The 14,496-nt window shown below is 37.9% G+C and overlaps 5 non-coding genes across 5 annotated transcripts; 3 read left to right on the top strand and 2 right to left on the bottom strand.

Annotated features, from left to right (window-relative positions):
* Nucleotides 1–732: 732 nt before the first annotated feature.
* trnaq-uug (transfer RNA glutamine (anticodon UUG)) lies at nucleotides 733–804 on the bottom strand. Its single transcript has one exon. It is a non-coding gene; the product is annotated as a tRNA-Gln (tRNA).
* Nucleotides 805–1,130: 326 nt separating this feature from the next.
* On the bottom strand, nucleotides 1,131–1,202 carry trnaq-cug (transfer RNA glutamine (anticodon CUG)). Its single transcript has one exon. It is a non-coding gene; the product is annotated as a tRNA-Gln (tRNA).
* A 7,288-nt stretch (nucleotides 1,203–8,490) lies between these two features.
* On the top strand, nucleotides 8,491–8,564 carry trnai-aau (transfer RNA isoleucine (anticodon AAU)). The gene has a single exon. It is a non-coding gene; the product is annotated as a tRNA-Ile (tRNA).
* A 1,686-nt stretch (nucleotides 8,565–10,250) lies between these two features.
* Nucleotides 10,251–10,322, top strand: trnaq-uug (transfer RNA glutamine (anticodon UUG)). Its single transcript has one exon. It is a non-coding gene; the product is annotated as a tRNA-Gln (tRNA).
* Nucleotides 10,323–10,472: 150 nt separating this feature from the next.
* On the top strand, nucleotides 10,473–10,544 carry trnaq-uug (transfer RNA glutamine (anticodon UUG)). The gene has a single exon. It is a non-coding gene; the product is annotated as a tRNA-Gln (tRNA).
* The last annotated feature ends 3,952 nt before the right edge of the window (nucleotides 10,545–14,496 follow it).

Raw genomic sequence — 14,496 nt, 5'->3', positions numbered from 1 at the left:
ACTGCACATGGCAGAAGACTAAAATAAATGTAGACCGTGTAGAATAAAAGTATTAGGAAAGTATGAGGTTAAAAGCATCAGCTTTTATTTATTCTTGAAAGAAAAATACATGAACCTCAGTCATCTCACACGAAGATCTGTTCTGCTCAACAACAGTAAAGCTCTCCATCGTTTCTGTGTGGCAGCTCCATAACTGAAGGGCTGTCAGTGTGGAGTGCTGCTCCATCCCAAAATATAATCGCAAATCATTGTTTACAGCGCCATCTAACAGCCAACTTGCTCTTAAATTACTAATTATTAACTTTTGGGCTTAAGTCAGACCTCACTGTGTGGTTCCATGGTGTAATGGTTAGCACTCTGGACACAAATCCAGAGTCAAAGCCAAAAAGAAAAATACACACACACACACACACACACACACACAACTTCAGACTTTACTTTTACATCTCAGATTTTTTTAACTGACGTGATTGATATAATTCTGAGCTAATTTAGAAGTTTTCAGTCAGTAAACAAGAGTAATTTTAGTTAAACATTGCCACCCAAGTATCAAAATAACAAACTATTCCACTGTTAAACTGCACTGAATTAAGTTTAGGACCCAGTTGGTCGGTAGATGGCGCTGTAAACAATGATTTGCCTTTTGGTGTTACAGTTTGGCATAGAACAGTCATATGCGGAACACTATTCTCTACTCAGCATTGATAACAGTGTTTTTACCTAAATAAAGCCAGGTTCCACCGAGATTTGAACTCGGATCACTGGATTCAAAGTCCAGAGTGCTAACCATTACACCATGGAACCACACAGAGAGGTCTTACTTAAGCCCAAAAGTTAATAATTAGTCATGTAAGAGCAAGTTGGCTGTTAGATGGCGCTGTAAACAATGATTAGCGATTATATTTTGGGATGGAGCAGTCACATGTGGAACACTATAACACTACTAGTGCTATTATGATATTCAAGCTGGATGAATGGATGGAAATTAACATGTCATTTAAGGTGACTCTAAACTAGCACAAGCAATTGTGATGCTCTGTTGTACTGCACATGCGCTGAATGCTACCATCCTGAAACTGCTAATGTTTCTCAATCTTGGACCTCACACCGGGCCCCAAATAAAAGCAGTAAGGTCCCACCGAGATTTGAACTCGGATCGCTGGATTCAGAGTCCAGAGTGCTAACCATTACACCATGGAACCTTGACCCCAAGAAAACTAAACGTAATGATTCGCCATTTGCTGAGTAAATAAAACAAAAAAGAAAAATAAACACAACTTCAGACTTTACTTTTACATCTCAAGTGATTTAAACTACGTGATTGATATAATTGACTGAAATCAATAGAAAAAATTGAGGTAATTTAGAAGTTTTAAACACTAAATTAAAGTAATTTTAGTTAAACATTGCCACCCAAGTATCAAAATCACAACAAAACGTTCCACTGTTGGAAAATGGCACTAAGTAAACAATGACTTGCCACTTTTTTTGTTCTAATTTGGCACAGAGCAGTCATATGTGAAACACTATTTATTCTCTACTCAGCATTGATAACAGTGTTTTTACCTAAATAAAGCCAGGTTCCACCGAGATTTGAACTTGGATCACTAGATTCAGAATCCACAGTGCTAACCATTACACCATGGAAGCACAAAAGATAAACAATTCAGCACAAAGGTTAATAATTACACCATTAACTCCACATGTTTAACGTAGTGTTTATGGTATTTAAGCTGGATGAATAGATGGTAGTTAACATGTCAGACATCCCAAGTTGCAAAAACTCATTTCAGGGCAAAAAAAAGCTAAAACCCTCTCCCACACAGCAAAGGATATGGGTGATAACCACATTTTTTGGAGCTGCTAACTGAACTGTGTACTAAAAGAAATTTAGACCGTGTAGAATAAAAGTATCAGGAAAGTATGAGGTTAAAAACATCAGCTTTTATTTATTCTTAAAAGAAAAATACATGAACCTCAGTCATCTCACACGAAGATCTGTTTTGCTCAACAACAGTAAAGCTCTCCATCTTTTCTGTGCGGCAGGTCCATAACTGAAGGGCTGTCAGTGTAGAATCGGGTTTGTGGGTACATGCCCTGTGCTTGCACCCCAGCTGGTTAGCTCAGTTGGTTTGAACGTGGTGCTAATAACACCAAGGGCGTTGCTTCAAGCCCTGTATGAGCCACACCCACTTTAGGACTTAAACTAACAAACAAGTGCTCTTCCTCTAACTAGCAGGTCTTATTGACCTGGGCTTCAAACGTTGTCTCTGACAAGTGTGAGTTATTTTTAATGCCCCTCTCATTCAGGTCAGAAACATGTGATTATTGCAATTTGCCAAACTGAATTACCCTGCTGTAAAAGTTAGCAAGTCATGTGACCCATGTGTACCGTCCAATGAAACAGCTGTGCGCGTGTCTCTGTGGTGCAATCGGTTAGCGCGTTTGGCTGTTAACCGAAAGGTTGGTGGTTCGAGCCCCCCCAGGGACGAGTGCTTCTTATTGCACAACTATGTCTGTTGATTAAACGGATATGAGACACAACAACAACGTGTAGTCCAAAAGAATAGTGGAAATAAGTAACTGAAAAACATCCAGTAAACAACAGTCCTACAAGCACAAATATCCACCTGATAAGTCACCGGAGACCGACTGTACAAAGTGGAAGAATGACCTTTTGGTTTCTGTAGACATTAAATGAAGATACTAACCCAACGTGGGGCTCGAATCCACGACCCTGAGATTAAGAGTCTCATGCTCTACCGACTGAGCTAGCCGGGCTTAAGCAGCACGTCAGAACAGACAGCTCATCGGTCAGACCATCAGAGAGATGTAGGTTTAATTCACTAACATCACGACCAGATTAAGAACTAATTCACAGTTTACAAACAAACACAATTCAGAATAATCAACAGAAACAGACACAGACTTAGGCTGCGTTCGAAATCGCATACTTACTGAGTACGTACTACATTGGAGGAAGTATGTACTTTCAGTACAGAAGTGTGCAGTATGCACACAACACCCGTACGTACTACGTCCGCCATCTTACCAACGTCAAGTGACCATAGTTACAGACCGCATGCTCATTTCAAGCTCCATTTGCCAAAATTTTGGGTATTTATCGTCTTTATTTGTGCCACTTACTGATTAATCTATAGTCATGTATCCCGACTCCACACTGAGACAGCAGAGAGTAGTAAATCACAGAAGAGAACTAAGAAAGTTATTTATTTTTTACCTCAGAAATAATGTAAGTACTGCTAACCTCTTTAGCAACAGTATACTACATTACCATGATTAGATTAATACAATGAAAATAAATGACAAAATGATAGATCTGACACATATTAATAATTACAGTAGAATAATTTTTTGAAAATCGTCTGTGCACGACATTGTGCACAAAATGAGTAGGGCTGTCAGAGGGCTCGTCAGGAGGATCATCACCCTACCAACTGGTGATGAACTAGAGAGTGTAGGAGCTGGATTTGCCCACTTGGCCGGATCCGAATGTTTTAGAGTGGCAGTTGGTGCTATTGATGGGTGCCACATTCGAATAAAACCCCCATCTGCCAACGCACAGTGCTACCTAAACAGGAAGCTGTTCCACTCGATTCAGCTTCAAGCCATCTGTGACCACCTGGGGAAGTTCAGAGACATTTTTGTTGGTTACCCTGGGTCGATTCATGATGCAAGGTAGGGCTGGGCGATATATCGAGATTTTATAATATATCGATATATTTCCATACGCGATATAAGATAAGACAATATCGCGTATATCGATATAAATGTTGCGTTCCAGTTAGATCCGACAGTTCGTCGTTCCCTTCTCCCAGTTTGTCTCTGCACATGTTCACCTGCCCCGCCCCTCTCCCTCACTGAACACAACTCCCCCCTCCCTCCCCACCACGTGAGTCCCCCGCAGGGCATGTTCTAAACAGCTCTAGTGACTACAGAGCTCCGTCTAAAAATGATATTTTCGTTGTTGATCTCTTTGAATCGATAACACTTGCATTGATGTAGATTTGAAAATGACAATACTGAATATAACATTTCAAGAACAAAACTGGTCTGGGTGCAGAGTTTTATATCAGGCGCAGAACGCTGAGACGAGCGAGCGAGCGCAGCTACTATGGGGAGCGAGATGCGGGTTTTACCCCGAAAAAATAATAATGAAAACACACACAAGAAAAGCAAAAGAGAACTTAATATTTTCACAATGATTGGGAGGAAAAGTGTGTGTTTCATTCGCAGGACGACGGCAGAGAGCGGCACAATGTGGAGAGAGGCTTCAGTACGTGTCACAGAAACGTTTAAATCGTAGCTTTTAAAAAATCTTACATAACTGATCATTTGTATAAACATGGGACAGAGTTCATGATTTGTTCTAAAACAAAAGTAGTGATCAGTACAAACTGGATCAGTACAAACGGGACATTATTTGAAGATGGGACTGTTAATGATTTTGAAAAAAATGCTACAGAAGTCATAATTTGTAAAAATAAATAAATAAAAATTGTGTGATTTTGATCAAAATGCTACAAATGTGCTCATTCATACAAAACCGTCAGGAACAATATTTACAAAAATATCAGATGTGATCGCGCTGACTTTCAAATATTGAAACTGATTGAGATGAACAGAAATAAATAATGTTACATGTTTAAATATGTCTGTGTTTCCTGCCATGGTAAATCATTGTTAATAATTATTGCAAGAATTAATTAACATGTGATCAGACAGTCTCTTCACATCTGAATATTTATTATTATTATTAATCATAATATTATCATTAAAGGTGAACCATGCAACTTTGTTATTCAGGAAGTTTGTATCCTACAAGTAGCCCTTTGGCTTACTCATCACCCTTAAAGTAGCCCTCTGTTTCAAAAAGGTTGGTGACCCCTGATTTAATATATGCCAATAGTTTATTTTTGAGGAATTTCTCATGTTCATCTACAGCTGAATGTTAATAAAAGTGCCTGTATAACATTTGGAACATGTACTTTGTCTCAGAAGTGTCTTTTTGTTATTACCTTATGGGATGAAAAAATATCGAGATATATATCGTATATCGCCGTTCAGCTAAAATATATCGAGATATTATTTTTGATCCATATCGCCCAGCCCTAATGCAAGGGTACTAAAGAACAGCCCTGTGTATAAAGAGGGCTTATACCCACCTGCAGGATGATACATTCTTGGGGATGGGGGTTATCCCTGCATTAATACACCCATCCGGCTCCTGACCCCCTATCGAGAGCCTGTGCAGAACCCTGTACAGGCTCGTTTTAACAGCAAACTGTCCAAGGCCAGGAATGTGGTGAAAAGGGCTTTTGGAATGATGAAGACAAGATGGCGTTCCATTTTCTTTAAAGCCCTTGAGGTGAGCCCTGTCTTCGCGACCTCTGTATCGCTCATGGAGACATCATTGAGCCAGAATTAACAGAGGTACATGTTGACCAAACAGAGCCTGTAATTAATGACATTACATCAGGTGAAGATGCAAGAAAGCATCTGGCTGCAGCTGTCTCAGCACCACAGCACAGCATACCAGCTCTTTATGAGCATGATTATATTTAGAAAAATGTTTTGTTAATAGGTTCATGTTGTTTGTTTTTACATTTTGTTCTACAGTTCTTGATTGACTCTTGACATTAACAGTTATTCATTATTTAAAAGTAAAACTTTCTTAGCAAAATGTTCAATTTCTTGAATATTTTTTTAATTACAATTTCCAATTTTTACACTTTTTCTATTTTTAATTAAGGTTAAATTAAAAAGAAAATCCTTTATTTCCATTATTTGCCAACACATTTTCTTTCTCACAACATGCAATAATACTACAACACTTTTTGATTTTCAACTATTTATTTTTTCATTAGAATCTCTAGGATTTTAATAAACTTTTCCTCTCTCACTCTTGCCTCCCTAGCTCTCCTTTCCTCCCTCATTCTTGCTTCCTGGTCTCTCCTCTCCTCTCTCTCTCGCGTCTCTCGCTCTCGCTTTTCCTCTCTCTGGCGCGCCTCTTGCTCTCTCTTCTCCTCTCGATCTATTCTTTCCCTTTCTCTTCTTTCCTCCCTCTCCTCAGCCTCTCTCCATCTTCTCTCCTCGTTCTCTGCTGCTTCTATCTCCCTCTCATTTTCCCTTTCTTCCATCTCCCTCAGATACTCAACTAAATCTTTCTCCCCTCGTCTCTTTTTGGCTGGGGTTTCCATGCTTCTCGAGGATGGTGAAGCTTCAGCAGCATTCTGGCCAGATGAGGAAATAAGGGTCGGTGGGCTAATTGATGGTCTCCCACCTATTGCCTCATCCATATCCGCATAGCATTTCCAGGATGCTGCTGTTGCTTCACCACCCTCTGTACTTACCCCAGTAGGTGGACACTTAAGTTCCTACAAGATTCATAAACACAGTACAAGGACCTTAACTTGTATTACAAATCTTTTCTGATATTTTTACTGAAGATCTTACACCAACAAACGAAGCTTACTTTGTATTTTTGTTTGAGGTTCTCCCACTTCTTCTTCACATAAGTGGGAGTCACCTTCCCCTGCATTCGGTTCTCCAACACAAAGGTTCTAGAATATAATGCAAATAACAGTTATTAATGTATATAGCATACACTGCTTCAAAAAAAGTTTAGCCATTAAAAGTTTCTAATGCTTTGAAAAAGTTTGCAAAACTTAAATACTAAAACTTGTCTTTATACCACCCTTTGTAATTAATATTATGCATAAGATGTAACACAAATTTTGTTACGTCAAACAAACAGTTACTAACTCAAACCCTCGAACCGCTGCATTCTGTTTTCCAGTGAAGAGGGCCCGGTTGGCCACTCTCCACCAGATAACATTTTTAGTGTCTTCATCAGACCCTGCAATATCAAACATTAGTTTTAAAAGAGATTTCTAATGTGACTGTGTAGCAACATTACAACAATCATGAATATTTAGCCTCAACAACCCCAAAGCTAGATATATCTACCTTCCTAAAGATAGTTTAGGATAGCCCATCACTAGCATTACAGATAAAATTAAATTAATCTATAGATCGATCATTTATTACAGCAGCTCAATATATATTAATGCAAATTATTATAGTAAGCAAGTATTAAAGTATGCAAGTATTCAAATTTGCAAGTATTAAAATGCAAAAGTATGAAGTACACATGTAATGTTGTACAACACTATGTAGTTAGATACATTGAATAAAAAGGATATCGCTTTTATTGTCCTACCAGAATGACAACGTTTGAAGACCAGGTCAATAGGACCTGCTAGTTAGAGAAGGCTCACTTGTTTGTTAGTTTAAGTCCAAAAGTGGGTGTGGTCAGTACAGGGATCGAACCCACAACCTTGGCGTTACTAGCACCACGCGCTAACCAACTGAGTTAACTGGCCAGTTAATCTGTTCTCTCTTTAGATCTTTGTACATAATTCAACACTAACCCCATTCAACCAGCTGCATGGCAGCACAAAAACCATTTGAGATTCTGCACACTTACAGTGAAGATCTGCAGAAATGAGCGGCTCCTAAACTGAATTTGGTCGTTATTGCGCCAGAAATGCAGCAGTTTCATGTTATTTTAATGATCGGAGATCTCAGTCCTACTTCAGACATCTCTGTCTCGTCATTTCTTATGTTCAGACTTTCTTAATGCACATCTAAGAGGTTTTGTGGGTTCTTATATGTGTGAACTATCTAAACTATACTGTATTGTGGTACATTCATTCAGCCTTCATCAGTTTAGACCCGCCCACTTAACCACCAATTTGCCTCCACAGTGAGCCTGTATAGAGAGAGATTTGATTTTTTGTGTGTACAGTCCAATGAAACAGCTGTGCTGTTGGCTGTGCACCTGTCTCTGTGGCGCAATCGGTTAGCGCGTTCGGCTGTTAATTGAAAGGTTGGTGGTTCGAGCCCACCCAGGGACGTGGGCCTTTTACTGCACAACCTGCCTGATGAGCAAACGAATAAACCTCAGTGTATATTATCTGGAAACAGATGCTCTTCATATAGAAATATGCTTTACATTTGCTTGATGGTAATAACTCTTAGTGAAGTCTTAATGAACAATTAAAACATCAATTCAGGTTTAGTTCAATTGGGGAAAAATATTAACAGTAGCTCAACTTCCTAAAACCCAGAATCGACATGTACAAATCCTACATTCATTCCACAAAGTTCTCAAAGTACATGATTTAATGAGTGAAAACTTGATGTTTGGAGCCCCTCTGGTGTGCAGGTTGGTACTGTGTATCAGAACTACTTACTGTGTGCAGGACCTGAGTCGTATCTGCTCCAGTCACTGGTTGGTGGCATTAAGCTCAGTCAGGAACTTTAAGAAATATATAGTTTAGATAGTTCACACATAGAAGAACCCACAAAACCTCTTAGATGTGTATTATTAAAGTCCGTTTCAGCTGGTTGAATGGAGTTAGTGTAGAATTATGTACAAAGATCTAAAAAGAGAATAGCTGAACTGGCCGGTTAGCTCAGTTGGTTAGAGCGTGGTACTAATAATGCCAAGGTTGTGGGTTCGATCCCCATATGGGCCACACCCACTTAAACTAACAAACAAGTGAGGCTTCTCTAACTAGCAGTAACTTCAAACATTGTCTCTGACAAGTGTGAGATCTTTTTAATGCCCCTCGCATTCAAGTCAGAAACATGGCATTATTTCAATTAGCCAAACTTAATGACCCTTCTGTAAATGGTTTAATGTGCACACTGCTGCTACTGGCTTGTTTTTCTTTTCTACAATGTAAGTTCACACCTTCAGGTTCATGTTATTTGAGATCTCTACATAGATTTCTTCCTCATGTACAGAAAGACGCAGTTCAGTTTGAGAAGCTCACAGCGGGAGAGCGAGTGAGTCTGCGGCTCCAAATGAATCAAATGAGTCGATTCTTTAATCCGGTTCTTTAAGGCAAACGACAAAATAGACTCGAAAGAGTCGATTCACTAAGTTGATAGTACTCAGCAATGAGCAGTTGGAAGCTGAGGGAGTCGATTCTTTTTGATAAAGTCAACATTTTATATGTTATACTGTACAAACTACTTAAAAGAGTCGGATCACTATCATTAGCTGTCATTTAAAAATGAATCGCGGGTCAATACAAAGACAAACCATCTCATCTAATACAAAATAGAATAAATAATGTATAACAGTTTAATAATGCACCATACATACAGTGAAGCAAAACACAAAACTTCTAAACTTGTAAAAAGCTTCACTTAAATAATAATTAAATGTCAAAAATACATCAAATCACCTAAATATTATCTACATAACACATACAGCAAAAACATGTGAATGTGGAAGCATGTGTGTGTACTGTATTGTGTGTGTGTGTTTATGAATATTAACAGAATTGATACGTATGTTAGACACGTATAAGTGATGTAGACACACATATTAACTCCTTAGCAATAGTAATGATACACTATGTGGCAAAAATTATTTGGACACCTTACCATGAGCTTGTTGGACATCTCATTTCAAAAACAAACAGTATTAAAATCAAGTGGCTTCTGTGTGATCATTAGTGACTTGTTATCTCCTGAACAGGTGCACAAACATCAAATCATCTGCTTCAGAGCGACATGGAGGGACGGTCCAAGTGCATCCTGAACTTAATGCAATTTTCCAACAGTGGAACGTTTTGTTGTGATTTTGATACTTGGGTGGCAAAGTTTAACTAGAATTACTTTTATTTAGTGTTTAAAACTTCTAAATTACCTCAGTTTTGTCAATTGATTTCAGTCAATTATATCAATCACGTAAGTTTAAATCACTTGAGATGTAAAAGTAAAGTCTGAAGTTACTTAGCAAATGGCGAATCATTACGTTTAGTTTTTGTGGTGTCAGGGTTCCATGGTGTAATGGTTAGCACTCTGGACCCTGAATCCAGGTGGGACCTTACTGCTTTTATTTGGGGCCCGGTGTGAGGTCCAAGATTAAGAAACATTAGCAGTTTCAGGATGGTAGCATTCAGCACATGTGCAGTACAACAGAGCATCACAATTGCTTGTGCTAGTGTCACCTTAAATGACATGTTAATTTCCATCCATTCATCCAGCTTGAATATCATAATAGCACTAGTAGTGTTATAGTGTTCCACATGTGACTGCTCCATCCCAAAATATAATCGCAAATCATTGTTTACAGCGCCATCTAACAGCCAACCTGCTCTTAAATGACTAATTATTAATTTTTGGACTTAAGTAAGACCTAACTGTGTGGTTCCATGGTGTAATGGTTAGCACTCTGGACTTTGACTCCAGTGATCCGAGTTCAAATCTCGGTGGAACCTGGGTTTTTTTTGGTAAAAACACTGTTATCAATGCTGAGTAGAGAATAGTGTTCCACATATGACTGCTCTATGCCGAATTGTAATACCAAAAGGCAAATCATTGTTTACAGCGCCATCTACCGGCCCACTGTTTAGTTCTTGTGGTGTCAGGGTTCCATGGTGTAATGGTTAGCACTCTGGACTTTGAATCCAGTGATCCGAGTTCAAATCTCAGTGAAACCTGGCTTTATTTAGGTAATAATACTGTTATCAGTGCTGAGTAGAGAATAGTGTTCCACATGTGACTGCTCTATGCTGAATTGTAACACCAAAAGGCAAATCATTGTTTACAGCGCCATCTACCGGCCAACTGGGTCCTAAACTTAACTCTGTGCAGTTTTCAACAATAGAATAGTTTGTAAAGTATTTGTCTTTTTTGCTTTATTTACTCAGCAAATGGCAAGTTTCAAGTTTGGAAACGTTAGCAGTTTCAGGATGGTAGCGTTCAGCGCATGCGCAAGTACAACAGAGCGCTTGTGGGGTGTAGACCACGATTACTTGTGCTAGTTGTGTCAACCAAGCAGATCACCATTCAGGAAGGTATATCAGTGCCAAAATATGAGCCAGTTTGTTCAGTAAATTACATGTTAACTTCCATCTATCCATATAGCTTAAATACCATAAACACTACGTACAAAACATGAAGCTATTCTTACTACAGTAAAACACACTGAACTGACTTTTAAAGTGAAGTTCAAAATGTTGTACAGAGATCGTTCCCATCTAGTGGTGCTAGATAAATTACAGCTTGTTGCTTGGGTACAGATTTGTGACTTTATTATTAAATTGTTGTTGTTGTGTTTGTTGTTATTTTTTAACTGTTCATGTTTTTAAGTGTAAAACCATAAGCAGCACCGTCTATAAATAAATGAATCTTGTGCTTCCACTTGAGATTTTTGTTTACGTGAACAATGTCTGAAATTTGATGAGCTTGATTAGTTTGTAATATGTGTTAAGATGATGAATGAACCTAAACACTTGCTTTTAAATTTTAAGTTTTTATTTATTTATTTTAGTTTCAATACAACGTGACACCGGCAAGATAAAGAAAGCAAAAATAAAGTGTCCCAAGTGTTTTTGTAACGTGTTGTAGACCTGGGGGGTATTCCAGAAAGCGGGTTAAGTGATTAAACCGGGTAAGTTAACTCAGAATTAAGGAAAACTCGAGGTTTTCCGTTCCAGAAACCGAGATTAAAGAGAGCCTGTGTCAGTTACTATAGCAACTTACGCTCTGAAGCTCACCTGCTCGCTGGCAGGTTAATTTAAACCTAACCCGGAGTTACTCACACTTTTCTCATGTAAACCTGGTGTGTTCTTTCCTCGAGGAGCCAGTGGATCCCGACGCGCTAATTATTCGAAGAGATCTTAATCGGAAACGAGTCATTAAACTCAGATTAGTCATTTCCCGATTAATTTCTCTCCGAACCTTTCCGTTTTTATCAGTCAGTCAATTCGGGGAGAGTGGGGACGGTTGCAACAAGGGGCAGTTGCAACATTATTAATCACAATATTAATAAAAAGGCTTGTTATAGCATTAATTATAACATTATGTATGGAATGTTATGGATTAATATAGAATACCTTTAACACACACACAGTTTAGTAAGATAAAATAATTTGTGGTTCAAATTAATTGTAGTAATTAACCCCAAACATGATTGTTACTTAAAACAGGGCCTATATATGTGTATATATACAGTCACATTAATGAATGAAAACCCTATCTGTACACAAGAAAGTCTTTGCAAAATTATGTCAAAGAATGATTTTACTACATATCGATGAATGTTGCAACTGCCCTGTTATGGGTCTATTCAGGTATTATTTTTTACACATTTGCAATATTACACTTTGTGGATCAGCCCTCACTACTTTGCAGACTTTATGCATTGCTCTCCATTTTTTGTATGTTGGTCCATCCAAAAAGTATGCCTAGCATTGAAACTCTTGTTTGTCTGTAATAAACATCAAAGATGAATGCCACAGAATAGCAGGTTTGTCTTTAATAATAAAGATAAAAACTGGAAAGTGATAAAAAATTGCTCTGTACCATCTTAAGGATTCCCAAGGGTTAGTGGCTGCATGGATGGAGCCCACATTCCCATTAAAGCACCAGCAGAAAATGAAAAGGATTATGTGAACAGCAGACAGAATATCCCTCCACGTACAGGTAGTGACCATTATCTTAAAAAATAAACAAATGTTTTAAATGAAACAGTGTAACATTTAATACACATTCTGCAACTTACTGTTCTCCATCAAGATCTCATGTGATGCTACCCACATTACAAATATTGAAGCCAAATGGTCAGGCTCTGTGCATGATCACTGAAAATAAAACAGTGCCACGAGTTAATTTCCTTGTCCTTATTCTTTAGTAAGAACATTTATATTTATACACCCTTAGCATCGACACCCATCTTAAGTTCAAGCAACTAAATTTCTAGCCTTGTCTGTTTTATATGCTCCACCTGAGGATCACACTTTGCAATTTGTTTCTCCAGATGGACCTTGTATATATAGATCATTTACACCCAACTTGAAAGAAAGAGGCAAAAATAGCATGTTATGATCAAACATAGCTTTTTGTGTCTAAATATTTCAGATATTTGGTAAGACATTTTTACTGTTCTAAGCTGAGCTTTGGAGGTGGATGGTCCCTCATCTGATTCGGAACTGCCCATCACATTCTGTTAGAGGACAGTCATACACATTACCATGATAGATCAAATGAAATGCCATGCTCTATGTTCAACATATCCTGTACCTCTATAGGCCTCCCAGTATCATCCCACCTTGAGGCAGAGGAGATTGTTTCCCTATCATCCTTCAACAGTGTTTTTTTTTTTTTTTTGTATTAAAGAACATTATTTATATTTATTAGGATCTATAGGGACTTTTAGATCACTAACAATTGCAGGAGGCTCAAAACCAAACCACCAATCACTGGAGAGATGGCAATAAAAAGTGTTCAGACTGTACCAATGCAGTTCTTAATATTCCACAGTTTATGCACTTCAAACTAATGATTTACATGTAATAAACATGCCTTGAACATAGACAGTTTTTGTATTTTATTTTTATCTGCTGCTATGTGCATCTGATTCCACTTGGATTACACCTAGATTGAGTAAATGAAAGGGAAAAAACGTGTAAAATCATGACAAACTGACATATTAAACATTTTGCCCTATCCTTCTGCTAAATGTTGAATTATGTTTCAACAAGTTTTTTTTTATTGAATTTAAACTCACGCATTAACACACATTTAACTAACTTTTTTTTTTTTGCCATTTGCGACATCTTTTTTTTACGGACGATGCTGTATTACTTTTACATTTAAAACATTTTCATGATCTGCACATGCAAACATTAAAATAAACAGTTCTATTGGTGTAAAATATTACGGACTACTTTTTCTTTCATTCACATCCATGATGAATCCATTCATCACCACTCCATTGAGAATGCCTGTTTATAGTTAACCATGAACGCGCTTCTGCTGGGTTCAATCTACTCAGAGTTGAGTAATCTAACACTGAACCGCTTTTGTGGAACAGAAAACTCCGGTTATGACACGGTGAGATAAGTCAACTCGGAGTTCAGGGTTAAGTTTGAAGTTTGTTAAACCCGCTTTCTGGAATACCCCCCTGATCATTAACGAAACATGATATTAACAAGTTGGATTGATGACGTCTGGATGTTCTATTTGCATAATGAGATTGATACTAATATTTTATTAAAACAGAAGTTTTTACTGCTCAAAGGTAACAGGGGAAAATGCATGCTGTTGATTACTTCAGTCATTAGGTTAAAAATACTGAAGTGTTCCTTTTAAATCCACCATTCTAAATGTTTCAAACATTATATACCTTGACTATCTGACAGATTGTTACACCACTCCTGCTCTGCTCTTCCAGGCTGAAAGGTGCTGGTTAGTGCTAAGAATGCAAAAAAGTCAGGTTTAGAGCGTTGACATTTTTGCAACTCTTTTGTGATTAAAGGTGTAGCTATGGTATGAGATTGTTAGTTGATGACATGCACTGTGGTTGCTTCAACAACAAAAATGTGTGTAGTCTGTGTGGTTGGATCCACACAATTGTAAAATTAAATGCACTAACCGTTATTTTTTGAA

This window comes from Trichomycterus rosablanca, chromosome 14 (genome assembly GCF_030014385.1).
Source record: "Trichomycterus rosablanca isolate fTriRos1 chromosome 14, fTriRos1.hap1, whole genome shotgun sequence".
NCBI lineage: Eukaryota > Metazoa > Chordata > Actinopteri > Siluriformes > Trichomycteridae > Trichomycterus > Trichomycterus rosablanca.
This window is presented reverse-complemented; position numbering and strand designations above follow the sequence as displayed.